Source organism: Spermophilus citellus (genome assembly GCF_964194105.1).
Source record: "Spermophilus citellus genome assembly, chromosome: 8".
Classification (NCBI taxonomy): domain Eukaryota; kingdom Metazoa; phylum Chordata; class Mammalia; order Rodentia; family Sciuridae; genus Spermophilus; species Spermophilus citellus.
Window position 1 is genome coordinate 35721377 of NC_138189.1, and position 15215 is coordinate 35736591.

Consider the following 15215-nt stretch of genomic DNA (forward strand, 5'->3'; position numbering starts at 1 on the left):
GCATTTTTATTCTCATTCTGTGATTAAAATTTTTTTTATAAGGCTGAAAGTATCACTCAGTGGTGATAATTTCAGCCTTTGTGCCATGCACAAAATCTCTGGGTTCAATCTCTAGTCTCATGAAATTTTTTTTTTCTGTAATGAACATATATTAATTTTATAATCAGCAAAGAAAAATCCATGTTTTCTTTAATGCTGAAAATTTCTGTTAAATTTCTGACATTTTATAAAACATCTTTTGTTGACATTGTATTAATGATACCATCTAATAATGTCCCAATCTCTTCCTCTTGTGAAGACAGTTTATATATTTTTTTGAATTCTGAAATATTTGTTATTTCAGGAAGATTTTTCAGAGACATTTGGTGACCTCATGCTTGAGATATTAGGTATTTTTGATTTATTTGTTTTTCTTCCTCTTCAATATAAAAAATTAAAATTGAAGTATGATCTGCTGAGATATCAAATTTTTTCAAAGCCTCTGAAGTATTGTTATTTGGAGAATGCTTGAAAACAATTTCAGTAGACAGAGTTCTCATCTTCATTTTTCCCAGTTTGTAGAGGTTAACTACTTTGTTTGCTGCCATAAGTATCTGAAATGGGTCAACTGTCATTGTAAGTTTTAACAATGCACCATCAATGGTACCTTTCATGATCTTTTTTCTCAAGTCTCAAGCATATTACATCTTTAAATAACAGAAGGATGACCCAAAAATTTATCTCTGAGTTGCTGAAATTACATCAGATTTTTTTTTTGGGGGGGGGGGGCAGGAGGTGGGTGGGAGTCTTTGTTCTTCTGGGAAAATCTCCCCCTTGGCAAACCAGTTTCATACTAATTGTTAGTTTGAAAAAGAAGGAGCAACTTATCAAAGAAACATAAATTAATTATCTTCTTATTTAGATGTGATATGTTGTAGGCAAGAATAGAAGGGTACTTATCTTCCCTTTCAAGATGACTTTCAGTGTAATTTAGTTATATCCAATAGAAACAGATTCTTCCTAATGACACCTGAGAGGTTATTTTAACTGAGTATTAAGATAATAAAAGGATTAATAGCAAAGAAATTAGTTATTTCGATGTTATGTTTCATAGTTCAACAAGGCAATGAAATTTCCACTTATAATTTAGTCATCTGGCATATACACATATTCAAATCTATTCCAAGTGCCTTGGATGATGTTATGGATACAGCTCCTTTTCTTTCATCAAGCTACTTTTACATCATCTTTTAATCTCCTATACGGACTTTTGGACCCTGAACTAACCAAGGTCATTTCTTGATTTCATTGTTAGAGCTGATAAACTGTTAGTGTGAAGTGTTCCATTTGTTACTGTTTAAATTTTAGCATAAGCTGTAGAATTACACCAAGCCTTTATTAGTGTTGCTGTGATTCTGTGGTATATAATTGTTAATTTGCAAAGCTCTGTCACTTACTAACTTGGCACTCACAGGCAAGTGCATCTCCTTTAAAGTGTTGTGTCCTTTAAAATGGGGCTATTAAGAGTATTAGCTTATGAGGACTAAAAAATAAAAATAACATTTGTAAATTTTTAGATCATTCTTGGCACCCAAAAGCACCATATTAATAATTGTAAAACAAAACAAAGACGAAGAAGAGTATAAATCCTAAAACTTAGATTGTTGTGAAGTGACTATTAGTCAGATTTCCATTATTGCAACAAATATCTAAGATAAGAGATAGTTTGGGTGATAGTTTTAGAGATTTCAGTCCAGGATCAGTTGGTCCCAGCGCTTTTGGACTTAGAACATCTTAGTGGGGAGCACATGACCGAATAAAGCTTTTTACCTCATGTCACAAAGTGAGACCAAGATCCTGAAATCTTTGTTGAGGACATGCCCCTAATGACATGACACCCCCCAGTAGGCTCCACCTCTTAAGGGTACCTACCAGTAGCTGCCTTGGGCTAGAGACCAAAACTTTAACACATGAACCCTTGAGGAACATTCCAGGTCTAAAATATAGCAGTGATGATGAATCTTTCAAGGTCGGGGGTAACTTTATTCTTTTGGTTGTAATGAAACAAACTGATAAGACAACCTTGCAGGAATGTGTGCTCATGCACACAGTTGAGTTTTGTTGTGCTTAGCAAAACAAAGGGGTTCTGTGAGAAACTATGAACTCTTTGAGCTGTGTCCTTGTTGCAGTCTTGAGAATTAGGAGAAAAGAATGTTCTGCCAAGTTTAAAACCTATATAGATATAGAATGTAATTGCCCAGAAATTAACTAACTACAACTCAGATAATAAGAAATATGGAGCACTGTGGTCATGAACAAAGTTACTCTGAGAATGTTTATCCATGCTTGATAAGATTAAGCTGCCAGAAAGATGTGTTTCATTTTTGCTGTATAAAAGAAGCAGGGAAGAAACAATGGGCTGCTTATTCTCTACTGGATGTCTGCGTGTGCGTGTGTCTTTCTTTATGTATGCATCTCTGCTGTATCTTTATGCATCTCTGCTGTACCAGGAATTGCAGATTGTCAGCAGGTTCTGACACAGGAAGATCTCTACTGGTTGGTTGTAGGGGCATGAAAGGGATTTTAAACTGTAGAAACTCTAGGAAAGTAGACTCTGAGCTACTTGGGCATTGTCCAAGAAAGCACTTAGGAAGTGATGTAGGTGATGCACTGAAGAAAGTAGTCCTGGGTTCTTTCAAGGCTACAAAGTCAACACAATCCTAGGGAATATAAGAAAGTAATAAGAAACACAAAATCCTGTGGAAAATGTTCTGGAAATGCAGTAAGAAAATGCATATTATCTAGGCTGTAGTATCATGCTCCTGAGCAAGTTATTCAACTTCATTGAGTTTCACTGGCTTCATTTGCAAAATATGTACATTTTTAGTATGATTTACATTATAGGATTATGTGAGGATTTCATGAGATTGAGAGCTCTTATACTGTGTTCACTATAAAAGTAAAATACACTAGCTGTTATTCCTATTGTTAATAAAGTCCTTGTGTTGTCATTTTATAGAACCATGGTGGTTCATTTTCTCAAATTCTTTGTGTCCTATGAAAGACCCTTCATTTTCTATTCCTCTATTACCATTCCCTGAATAAAAAAAGAAAAAAAATTAAACTTGTAAATTTAGCCTAAGGAGATGAAAGTATAAGTAAAATTTTGAAGAATATCTCCAAACTTTTTATCTTACTTACAGCTATAAGTAATGATGAATGTCTGAAAATTTAAAATTTTTCATATCAGGTATGGTGGAATATGCCTATAATCACAGCAGCTTGGGAGACTGAGGCAGGATGATGGCAAGTTCAAAGCCAGCCTCAGCAAAAGTGAGGGGTTAAGCAACTCAGTGAGACTCTGTCTCTAAATAAAATACGAAATAGGGCTGGGGATGTAGCTCAGTGGTTGAGTGCTCCTGAGCTCAGTGCCAGGTACCCAAAATAAATAAATATTTTTTTTCATATTGCATATTGTTCCTTAGGTATAGTTTGTTCAACATGATATAAAAGTATTTTTATTTATTGTAAAAACAATCTTTCAATATTCTATAATTTATTTTAAAATTTTTAGATTATTTTCGAATAATTTCTGCATCCCTCCATGTTTTATAAATTGTAAGCAATTTCTGTTGAATTGGAGTAATTTATTAGATGTAATTATGGAAAAATTAGGTAGAAAAACATAAAACAAGAGTGTCTATGGGAAAGGGTAAAGTTATTTCATCTCCTGAGAATGGTCCTTGCAAAATAGCTACCACTTTAGGAAGCTGCACCTATTGAATGTTTATGTGCAAAGGCATTACTCTAACAGCTTCAAAGATGTAACTCATTGAATTCTCCTAAAAATCATATTAAGTGCATTTGTAATTATACCCATATTATACAAAAGAAATTTAAGGTAGAGAGAGGTTTAATGGTGTGCCCAAAATTACACAGTAATTTGTGGAGGTGGCAAAACACAGAACACAAAATATAGTGTTATAGAAAGTGAGGTTGGTTTAAAAAGAAAATTAACTATGCCACAACCTAAAAATCTTATGAAAAATACAACATATATATATATATATATACATATATATATATATATATATATATATATATATATTCTATTTTTAATAGAAACATCTATAGAGCACTATGGCCTTAATTTAGAAGATAAAGAAATTGAGCCTCAACTGAAATTCAGTTGCCCATGGATGGTTGCAAAACAAAGTTTAAACATGATTATAACTGTGGAACAGTTACTTGGTTGCCAAATTACAAGGTGAGGGGCTAAAAGTAAACTTGTCAACTATTATCTCTTTTGGTTCAATGGTTTTCTAGCTGGATTTCATCAATATCTAAATGTTAGTAGACCTTCTTCTGGAATCTCTCCCATTATCTAACCCAATTTTTAAAAATTATTTTCAGTTTGATGTTAAAAATAAAATATTTGAACAACATACCTAGATCATCTAGATAACCATGCAATGCTGGTAATTTCAGAGTTAATGATTGCCATTTACTTCATGGCTGCCATGAGTATGGTATAGTCACAATTAACTGTCATATTCCGATAGAAAACAATAATTTTGCAATTAATAATTAATTAACTCCATAAACAATTTAAATGTTATGTTTCATTAGAAAACCAAAACAGTTCAGCAGAGAAAAAGATGCAAGATTTGAGCCAATGAAAGAAACAGTACTGCAGGCTTTCTGAACTTAGAAAGCAAATGCAATAGTAGTTGATACCTTATTCATCTTAGAAAGCACAGCTTGTAAATACTTCTGAAGGAGGAGTGTAGCATGACAGAGAAGTATGTCCTAAATATTTGAAAGTGACTACTCTTTTGAAGAATACAACTTGCAGATGGGGGTTATAGTTCAGTAGTAGAGTACTGTCCTGGCAAGTGTGAGACACTGGCTTTGATCCCAGCACCACACACACACACACACACACACACACACACACACACACACATCTTGCCATTTTTGTAACAACAAAATCCCATATACCAAGAAAATTGCAAAAGCTCAGTTTGTTTTTTTAATTATCCAAAAGATTGGTTATACCCATATTTTTTACTTGGCTCTTAAGCTTTCAGAAAAGTATACATTTATCTCCCTAACTGTGCTTACCCTACACTTAACTAATGCTTATGCTGATTTCTGTCCTTAAAAATAAATGGTACCCTCCTAACTTCATCATCTTTTTTACTTCCTTCACTATTGCTGAAGTTGTTTTCTCATTGTTTTTTACTCTGATCCATTTCACATTGCCTGTTTTTACAACTTATCTGTCTTTTTTAACTGATTTACTCAGTCATAAAAAAGAATAAAATTATGGCATTTGCAGGTAAATGCCTGGAACTGGAGACCATTATGCTGAGTGAAATAAGCTAGACCCAGAAATTCAAAGGTCAAATGTTTTCTCTGATATGTGGAAGACAGTCCAAAATAAAGTGGGGCGGGGGGTGGTGGATTGAGGGTAAGTGGGAGGAATTCTATCGAAACAGAAGAAAGATCAGTGGAGAAGATGAGGATTAAGGGAGAGGGAGAAGGGATGGGATAAGAGAAAAACAGTGGAATGAATCTGCCCTAACTTTCCTATGTACATATATGAATATACTATAGTAAATCTCACCATTATGTATATCCTCAAGACACAAATTTAAAAAAAAAACTGAAAATAAACAGCAGAAACACCAGTAGAGTAGAGGAAATGAACAGGGGGAGGGAGAAAGGGAAGTGTAAGGAGAAATACTGGGGACTGAATTTCAACAAATTATATCCCATGCATTTATGTCAAAATGAATCCCAATGTTCCATATAACTAATATGAACCAATAAATAAAATGCTTGAAGTGATTAAAAAAGAGGCTTTGATATAGGACTTTGACTTGGCCTCCTTATATGAAAGTTCTTTTGGCATCTGTTTCCACAATAGTGAATTTTCATCTATAGTCAAGATATCCTCTGGCCAGTAATTTCCCTCCACCATTAGCTTATTTAGAATTTCCAAAATGTCTTCAGCAGTCTTTGCATAAGCACTTGCAGACTCACCATGTACCTTCACATTAGGTGATGAATAGAGATTTTTGGGAGGTTTAAACCACCCAGAGCTAGTAGTAATTCAACACCACAGTTAAGTCTAGCCTTTATTTAAATGTCATGAATGACCCATTTGTTTTGTCTGTGGTGCTGATTGATATATGCTGTATATCTGATCTTCAATCCAGGGCACTAGAAGTATCTAAAGCAGGCTGTCTTTGAGTTTTTGTGAAGTTTTATTGCCTTCAACAAAGCAAACACAATTGCTTCTGTCACTTTGTTACTGTTCTTCAAGAGCAAAGCTATGGTGAAATGCAGCATGGTTGAATGTCCAACAATAACCCTCACTGATTTCCCAGTAAGGAAATATATCTTAGTATTCCTTAATCATTTCTAATTTCATTTTCAGGTCAATCACCAACATGACCTCTTACCAGCAACATTAGCAGTGCATTTTATATACTTAGGAATCACCATGGACAAAACAAGATTAATTTAAGCACAAAAGCAAATAATGCAGTCAAAAGATGTTGAAATCTGAGATGTATGAAGCTTCTGGCCACATCTTATCTGCTGTTCATCACTGACCAAAGCATTGGTATGTGGCACATGAATGTAACTCACATATGACCATACTTCATTTTATTACACTTCATTTCACTGAGCTCCCCAAATGCAGCATACTTTAAAAACTGAAAGTCTGTGGCAATCCTGCAGAAAGCAAATTTATTGCATTATTTTCCCCACAGCATTCACTCACGTTCTATCTCTGGTTGATTTTGGTAATGTGTACACTACTTACCTTTTTAAATACTATTGCCTGCTGTGATTGTCTTTGATGTTATTATTCTGAGATGAGAAATTTAATCAATGAAAATAACTTGTGTTCTGACTGCTCTGCTAATCAGCTATTCCTCTATTGCTCCCTCTCTTCAGGCTTCTCAATACCCTAAGACAATATCAAAATCAGGCCAATTCATAACCCTATCGTGCTCATGTGAAAGGAAGAGTCACATGTCTCTTACTTGAAACCTAAAGCTGGGAGTAACAACACTTAGCGAGGGAGGCATATTGAAAGCTGAGAGAGGCACAAAGCGAGGCCTCTTGTGCCAAATAGTAGCCAAGTTGTGAATGCAATAGAAAAATTATTGAAGGAAATTAAAAGGGTTATTCTAGTGGACACAGGAATGTTAAGGATGTTAAATAGCTTCACTGCTGATTAGAGAAAGTTTAATGGTCTGGATAGAAGATCAAACCATGTACAACATTCCTTAAATCAAAGACTAACTAGAAAGTCCCTAACTCTCTCCAATTCTATGGAGACTGAGAAAGGTAAGCTTTGCAGAGGAAAGGTTTGAAGCTAGAAGAGGTTGGTTCATGAGGTTTAAAGAAAAGCCCAAAGTGAAGCAGCAAGTGCTGATGAAGAAGCTGCTGCAAATGATGGAGAAGATCTAGCTAAGGTAGTCATTACAATGAAACCTGCACTTAATTACAGGTTTCAATGTAATCAAAACGTCCTTCCATTGGAAGAAGATGCTATCTAGGACTTTCACAGCTGGAGAGGAGAAGTCAGTGCCTGGCTTCAAAGCCTCAAACAACAGACAGACTCTCATTAGGGACTAATGCAATGGACAAATTTAAGTTGAAACCAACGCTTGCTTACCATTCTGAAAGACCTAGGGCCCTTTAGAATAAATCAACTGTCTCTGTCCTCTAAATGGAATAAAGCCTGGATGACAGCACATGGTCTGTTGAATATTTTAAGCCTACTCTTGAGACATTACTACTTGGAAAAATAAAAATTCCTTTCAAACTCTTGCTGCGTGTTGTCCACGTATCTGGTCATCCAAGAGCTATGATGGAGATATAGAAAAAGATGAATGTTTTCATACTTGCTAACAGAAAATCCAGTCTGCAGCCCATAGGTCATGGAGTAATTTTGACATTCAAGTCTTATTATTTAAGAAGTATATTTCATAAGGCTTTATTTGCAAAAATAGTGATTTCTCTGGTAGATTGGGGTGAAGTAAATTGACAGCCTTCTGGAAAAGATTCGCCATTTCAGATGTCATTAAGGATATTTGTGATTAACAAAAGGAGGCCAAAATATTAATGTTAACAGGAGTTTGTAATTTGATTCAATCCTTCATGGATGATTTGGGGAATTCAAGACTTCATTGGAGAAAGGAACTGCAGATGTGGTAGAAACAGCAAAAGAACTAGGAATAGAAGTGATCCCTAAAGATGAGAATAAATTTCTGCAATTTATGGATGAGCAAAGAAAGTGGTTTCTTGAGATGACAATTATTCCTAAGAAAGATATTGTGAACTTTGTTGAGAAGATAATACAATATTTAGAATATAACATAAACTTAGGTCATGAAGCAATGGTGGGGTTTGATAAGGTTAACTCTAATTTTGAAAGAAGTTCCAATCTAGGTAAAATGTTATCTAACAAGTTGCTTGCTGGAGAAATTGTGTGTGTGTGTGTGTGTGTGTGTGTGTGTGTGTGTGTGTAAAGAAGGGTCAAGCAATGTAGTAAACTTCATTGTTGTCTTCTTATATAGAAATTGCAAGAGTCACTCAACCTTTAGCAAACACCACCCTGATCAGTGAGCAGCCACCAATACTGACAGGAGATCCTGCAGCAGGAAAAAGTGTGACTTATGAAGGCTCCACTGAGTATTAGCATTTTTAACAATGAATTATTTTAATTATAGTGTATACACTGTTTTAAAAACATCAATAGACTACAGTAGAGTATAAATGTAGCAGGTTTTTTTTTAATTTTAGCTATTTCAAAAAAATTTTAATTTGTTCTAATTAGTTATATGTGACAATAGAATGCATCTTGACACACCATACATAAATGGAGTATCACTCCTTCTGGTTGTACTGTTGTAGAAATACACTGGTCATATAATCATATATGTACATAGGGTAATAATGTCTGATTCATTCTCTTATCCTTCCTACCCCCATGCCTTTCCCCTTTCTTCACTTCCCTCTGTCTAATCCAAAGTTTTCTTTATTCTTCCCTACCCCATCTCCATTGCCTTATTGTGAATTAGCATCCATATATCAGAGAAAACATTTGGCCTTTGTTTTTTTTTAGGATTGGCTTATTTTACTTAGCAAGATATTCTCCAGCTCCACCCATTTACCTGCAAATGACATAATTTCATTCTTTTTTAAGGCTGAGTAATATTCCATTGTGTGTGTGTGTGTGTGTGTGTGTGTATATATATATATATATATATATATATATATATATATATATATATATACATACATACACACACCACATTTTCTTTCCATTCATATGTTGAAAGGCATCTAGGTTGGTTTCATAGTTTGGCTATTGCGAATTGAGCTGCTATAAACATTGATGTGGCTGCATCACTGTAGTATGCTGATTTTAAGTCCTTTGAGTATAAACTGAGGTGTGGGATAGCTGAGTCAAATGGTGGTTCCATTCCAGGTTTTCTGAGGAATCGCCATACTGCTTTTCTAAAGCATAAAAAGTAAATGTAGCTTTTATATTCTGGGAAACAAAAATATTTTTGTAGCTTCATTTATCATGATATGGGCTTTGTTACAGTGGTCTTGAACCAAATTGTCCATATGTCTGAGGTATGCAGTACTGGATTGCATCAAAAAATGGTCAGATGAAGCAAATGTGGGGAGGCTTTAAAACTAAATATAATAAAATCTCTATAGTATTAACTCAGTTTCAACTTCCTGTCCTTGAAGGTAAAGCTGTTGCCTTTTCTTCAAGCATAGGGAAAAAGTTTTTCACATCACAATTTTTATCTTCTGCTTTTAAGAAGCAGCACAAAGGTCAAAGTAATTCTTTTGTACCTCCTTAGTCCAAGTGTTTTTGACTTAGACAATCAACATGCCAGAATAGCACATTTAACCCCTTTGGAAGCAGACACATATGGATGGCTGATAAGGAGAGTGTGGAACTGCCATGGTACAACCATGGATCAAGTTTATGACTATAGTTTCATAAATGAAAGGAATGTCCCCTACATATCCTAATTTGCTATCCATATACTTCACAAAGCTTTGGCTCATTCCCACCTCAATGGTTCATAAAACTTAAAACCTAACCTGAAGTTAGAACTAAGTATACAAACAGTTAAGCTCCATTTTTGTTCAGACTTCTTTTATGCTGCCATTCCTATTCCTGTAAACTGCTCCATAATCAACCATAGTAAAAGATACCAAACTTTCTGGAATTTTTCCACAGTCATCAAAGTGACTTGTTATTCCTTGATCATACACCAGTACCTTGAAAATAGCATAGGACAAAATAAATGTTGAGGGGGCTCTGGGTATAGTTCAGTGGTGGAGTATTTATAAGTATGCATAAGGCCCTGGTTTTGATCCCCAGCACTGCAAAAATAAGCAAGTAAATAAATAAATGCTGAATATGCTCTTGACTAATGAATGACTAATAAATGAGTGAAAGGACATATGGAAAACATCATCCAAAAGAATGATTAACATAAAATGATTGTCAATAAGGATTTGGATGAACTAAAAATATTAACAAGAACATTGACTATCAGACCATTTGACAAATGAGCAATGCTGGATAAGAACTGAGCCAGATGACTTTTTAAAGTCCCTTCTGTGATTTTTTGATAATAAAGTTCCATCATCATGAAGGGTATTTCCTTACTCAGAATACATTTTGTTTGTTGAATTTCTCTTTTAAAAATTAGAGAGCAAAATGTGCATAGCTGAATGCAGGGCAGGGTAAGGAGTAATGAGGTAATATAAGATCTGACACCTGCAAAGAAAGAGCTGAGCTCATTCTTGATAACCCTGCCGAAAAGACAAAGTACCTGAAGAGAAAGCAGTTAAGGATGATTGGCAAGCATTCCATTTAAAGACAGATCATACCTTATGTTCTGTGAACACCATCACATTTAGAATGGTAGTGACAGAATCTTTATCAAGATCAAACAGAGGGAGATCGAGTAAATACAATCATAGCTGAGAGATATCATGTGTTCCTACTTTTGGATTGTTAAATTATTCTACACTGAGAGAAAAAGTGACCCAGATCTGACAGAAGGACAGAGGAGGATGGATGATGATGGCCTCAGTATTTGCCTGATCAGCAGTGTTGACTATGGAACATACTTCTAGTTGAACAGAAGGATGCTGTCTTCTCTGGATGTGTCTCTTGCATACTTGTATAGGAAGTATTTCTTATGTCTGTTTAATAGCCTACTCATTGACAACCTTTTTGATAACTTCAGGTTTTGCTTACATACCCTCCCTTCTTTTCATCAGCTATTAAAAATTTACTAGGCACAAGAAAATTTCATTTAGAACTCTAAATACCTTTTACATGTGTTTCACAGTCACTGCTAACATTTTTAATTGTTGGGCATGCTTACCAAATCTTCTAAGAGAACAGGGCAGAGCAGTGAGAACAAACTGGATCTATGTCAATGAGGCCAAAAGCAATCACAATTGATCTCCTTCTTTTTACTTCTGTCTTGTCCCTAGGGTTTCAACATACAGCTGTGCAGGTTGATTTCTGCACAAAGATATCTTGTAAAAGAGATAAGTGGGAGCTGAAATCTAAGCAAGCTCCATTTCCCAAGTTATGTGTCCTAATATACGGCTGCATTCACTCAGGATACCCATCTCTGCTGGATTCTCCTGAAGGTATTCTGTGGGCTCACAGCAGCTTTGCCTGTTTCTAACAGGGCATAGATAAAAACATGTGCCTAATGTTCAGCAGTGCTCTATCTCATATGAGAAGAAAGGTCCTTGTGAAAAACTGCTGATGATTACCAAATCTCTCTTTCTTCATCTTAAGAAAACTTGGTATTGTTCACAATGGGAATGTACACACGAACCCTCCTCTCCCTCCTGCAAAGTATAGCTAGGATTGCACATGCTTCATGATTCAGGCATGAGATATAATCTGAGGCTTTTCAGAAAGCTTTACCCTTTTCTGGGTACCAGATCTTCCTACTTCTGTTTATTTTCCTCTTTGCAAAGCAAGTAGCATGCTGTGATGCTTCCGCCTTTTTGTGATTATATGAAAACATGATAAAAGACCTCCTACTAATCAGGCACACCAGGAAGACAAAAGGATCCAGAACACTAACAGCATCATGAAGAAGATACTGCACAAATATGACCTTCCCACCTCTAGAGTGCTTGTTATGTGTAAATGTGTTTGTTAAACCACCAAGTACCTGTTACTGACATGTTAGTCTTGCCCATAGCATGGAAAAGACGTATGAGAATGCTTTTGCCAGATTTTATGTCCAAAATATTTAGTAAATATTATATTGATCTTGTTTTTAAAATTTTAGCATTAAGACCAAGGAGAACCTAGATCATTGGTTATACCTCATAAATAAGTAAAATACATAGGTTTTAGTTAAACTGTACAGATATATTGCTGAAGACTAATTATGAGACTTCTTAAAGCCTTAGTAAGTTTCCAAAGAAAGAGGAGTAGCAGTTAAAATTTAGCTGAGTGCTGCTGTTTCCTCTGTTTAATATGCTCAGGATATTGAAAATTTTAAACAGATCCTGGCACAGAGTCAGTGAATATTAAATAATGATTATGATAGAAATGTATGCATGGTTTTAAATAATTTCCAAATGAACAATTTATGCCATAGGTAAAAACAGACTGCACAAATAATAGATCCTGATGTTACATTTCCTCAAATAGGCTATTTCAGAGGCCAAAGTTTCTTACTCTTTGAAGACTGAAAAGTTTTGTTATAAATTTATGTACAGTAAGGTTAACTACAAATATACAAAGAATACTTATTTTCATGAAATAAAACTTTTTGTATACACTATTTTAAAAGGAGATTGCTAAACAAGAGGGATAGATGAAGATGTTTGTACCCTGAAGACTGGTTATTACCTGTAGTACCTAGCAAATAGGCTTAGTGCCAGGGCTCCTCCTCAGCCTACCTCTAGGGGGCAGTGTTTTCCATTTCACAGAACTAACTTCCTGAACTGCCATTTCCCAAGCATTTAAACTTCTCTTGTCTATTGTTTTCTAAATAAGATTCCAATGGAGAAGGAAAGATAAGTGAGGCTCAGTGTTTCTCCTGGGATTTTTAATGGTTTTATGGTAAAAATACACCTATTTTTATGCAAAAGCAAGGAAAATCTAGTATTTAAAGTAGGTAAAATTACTCTGCAGTTGAAACATTTGAATAAAATCTGCTGGAAATAAAAGGAGAAACAGAAAAACAGGCTACTAGTAGAATAATTTGAGATGCGTTTTTCAGTCTTTGTTAAAAACAACTAAGCGGAATAACCCAAGAGATCATAAAAGTCTGAATAATAGATTATTTGAATGGCTCTAAAAAAAGAAAAGTTTATGCTGCATGAAGAATATACTTTTAAATATTCTTATAAAAATTTTCAAACATGACCCTGCATTAGGCTACAAAGAAAATGTCAAGTAAATCCCCAAAGTGGAAGGAAAAAGTACATTCTGATGACAGTGCAATTAATCTGCATATAAAGATATAAAAAACAAAATGCAACCACTTAAAAATGTTAAGGAAAATGTCTTACTGTAATATTTCATCTGTTAACCAATCTCTCTCCAACTCCCCTCTCTCTGTTCTTCTGAGCCTCTGGTAACCACTACTCCATTTTCAACTTCTGAAGATTAACTTATTCCTCATATGGGTGAGATCATGCAATATTTCTCTTTCTGTGACTGGCTTACCTCCACTTAATATGACTTCTAGGCTCATAAGTGTCTTGAATGACATGATTTCTTTTTTATAGCTGAATTATATTTCATTTTATATATATATATACATGTATATATATATATATACATGTATATGTATATATATAATTTTCTTTATCCATTCATCCACTGCTGGACACCCAGGTTGATAGGAAGGTTAAGTTCTGGTACTCATTTCTTAGAAGTAAGATGACTATAGAAAACATCAATGCTGGATATATTTCAAATAGCTAGAAGAGGGGGTTTTGAATGTGTTTATAATTTTGAAAAGAAACATTTATGATGATATATATATATATTACATTATTTGATCTTTGGATCAATTACTATTATTTGATCATTACACAATGTATACATGTTACAGAACATTACATTGCACCACCTAAACATGAAAAATTAATGTGTCAAAAAAATTGTTTAAATATCTTCTTAAAATAATACAAAGGCAAAAAAATAGAAGATATTAATTTCTAAATATTTAGAAAATGACTATAAAAAGAATATTGAACATTGAATCTCTATGGGTTGTCACTAACATTCTACTAATGAGAAAAAAATAGAGCCTTTGAAACTTTCATAAATGAATAAGAGGGAATAAAGATAAAAGTGTAATTTATAAGTTAGCATAAGATTGTAGAATTTTAAATTATGATTTTTCCTTTAGTTAGAACAAAATCTGGAATACTTTTACCCAGCTTTGATTACTGGGAACAAGCAAGATGAAGACTCCTGCCCATGGATACTTATTCTATGTTCTTATATTATAATAGGCCTTCCTTTAAACTAATGAGGAAAGCATGATTAATCAAAAACTTCAAAAACATAATAATTCAAAAACTTTTACATGTAAGGCTATATTTAACAATAGGTTTATATGATATAACAAGAGGAAAACTTTTTAATTTTTTTATTAAAGATTGATTGAATGCATGCATGCTAAGTGTATACTCTACGACTGAGCTACAACCCTAGCCCCAAGGAAAACTGTGTGTGTGTGTGTGTGTGTGTGCGCGCGCGTGCGTGCGTGCGTGCGAATACCCATGCCCTATGTGCCTTCATATTATATAAGTGATAGTGCTGTATCCTCAAAATATTTTTAATAACTAGCTTTTTTACATTTAAAAGATGGCTACTGTGCATTGTTTTCCTTTTGTAAAAGAATAAATAATATTTCAAAATTTAATGTAAAATTTAAAAAATATTTTTAACAGATAAAAAATTTGTATGTATTTTTAGAGTATCATATAATGTTTTCAATATCTATTTGTTGTATAACATTCAGATCAGAATAAACCTATTTTCTCAAAAACTTATTTCTTTATGATGAGCATTCAAAATCCTTTCTTCTAGTTTTTCAAAGTTAGAAATACATTATTGTTATCTGTGGTTAATCCACTGTGCAATAGAACACCATAACTTCTTTCTCCTGTCT

General features: G+C 34.2%; 1 pseudogene across 1 annotated transcript; it reads right to left on the reverse strand.

The window, feature by feature from the left end:
- Positions 1-224: 224 nt before the first annotated feature.
- Positions 225-4531, reverse strand: LOC308654650 (EKC/KEOPS complex subunit TPRKB-like; annotated as a pseudogene). Its single transcript has 2 exons — positions 4488-4531; positions 225-730 (listed from the first exon to the last, which is right to left on the reverse strand). The product of its transcript is annotated as an EKC/KEOPS complex subunit TPRKB-like (transcript).
- Positions 4532-15215: the final 10684 nt, after the last annotated feature.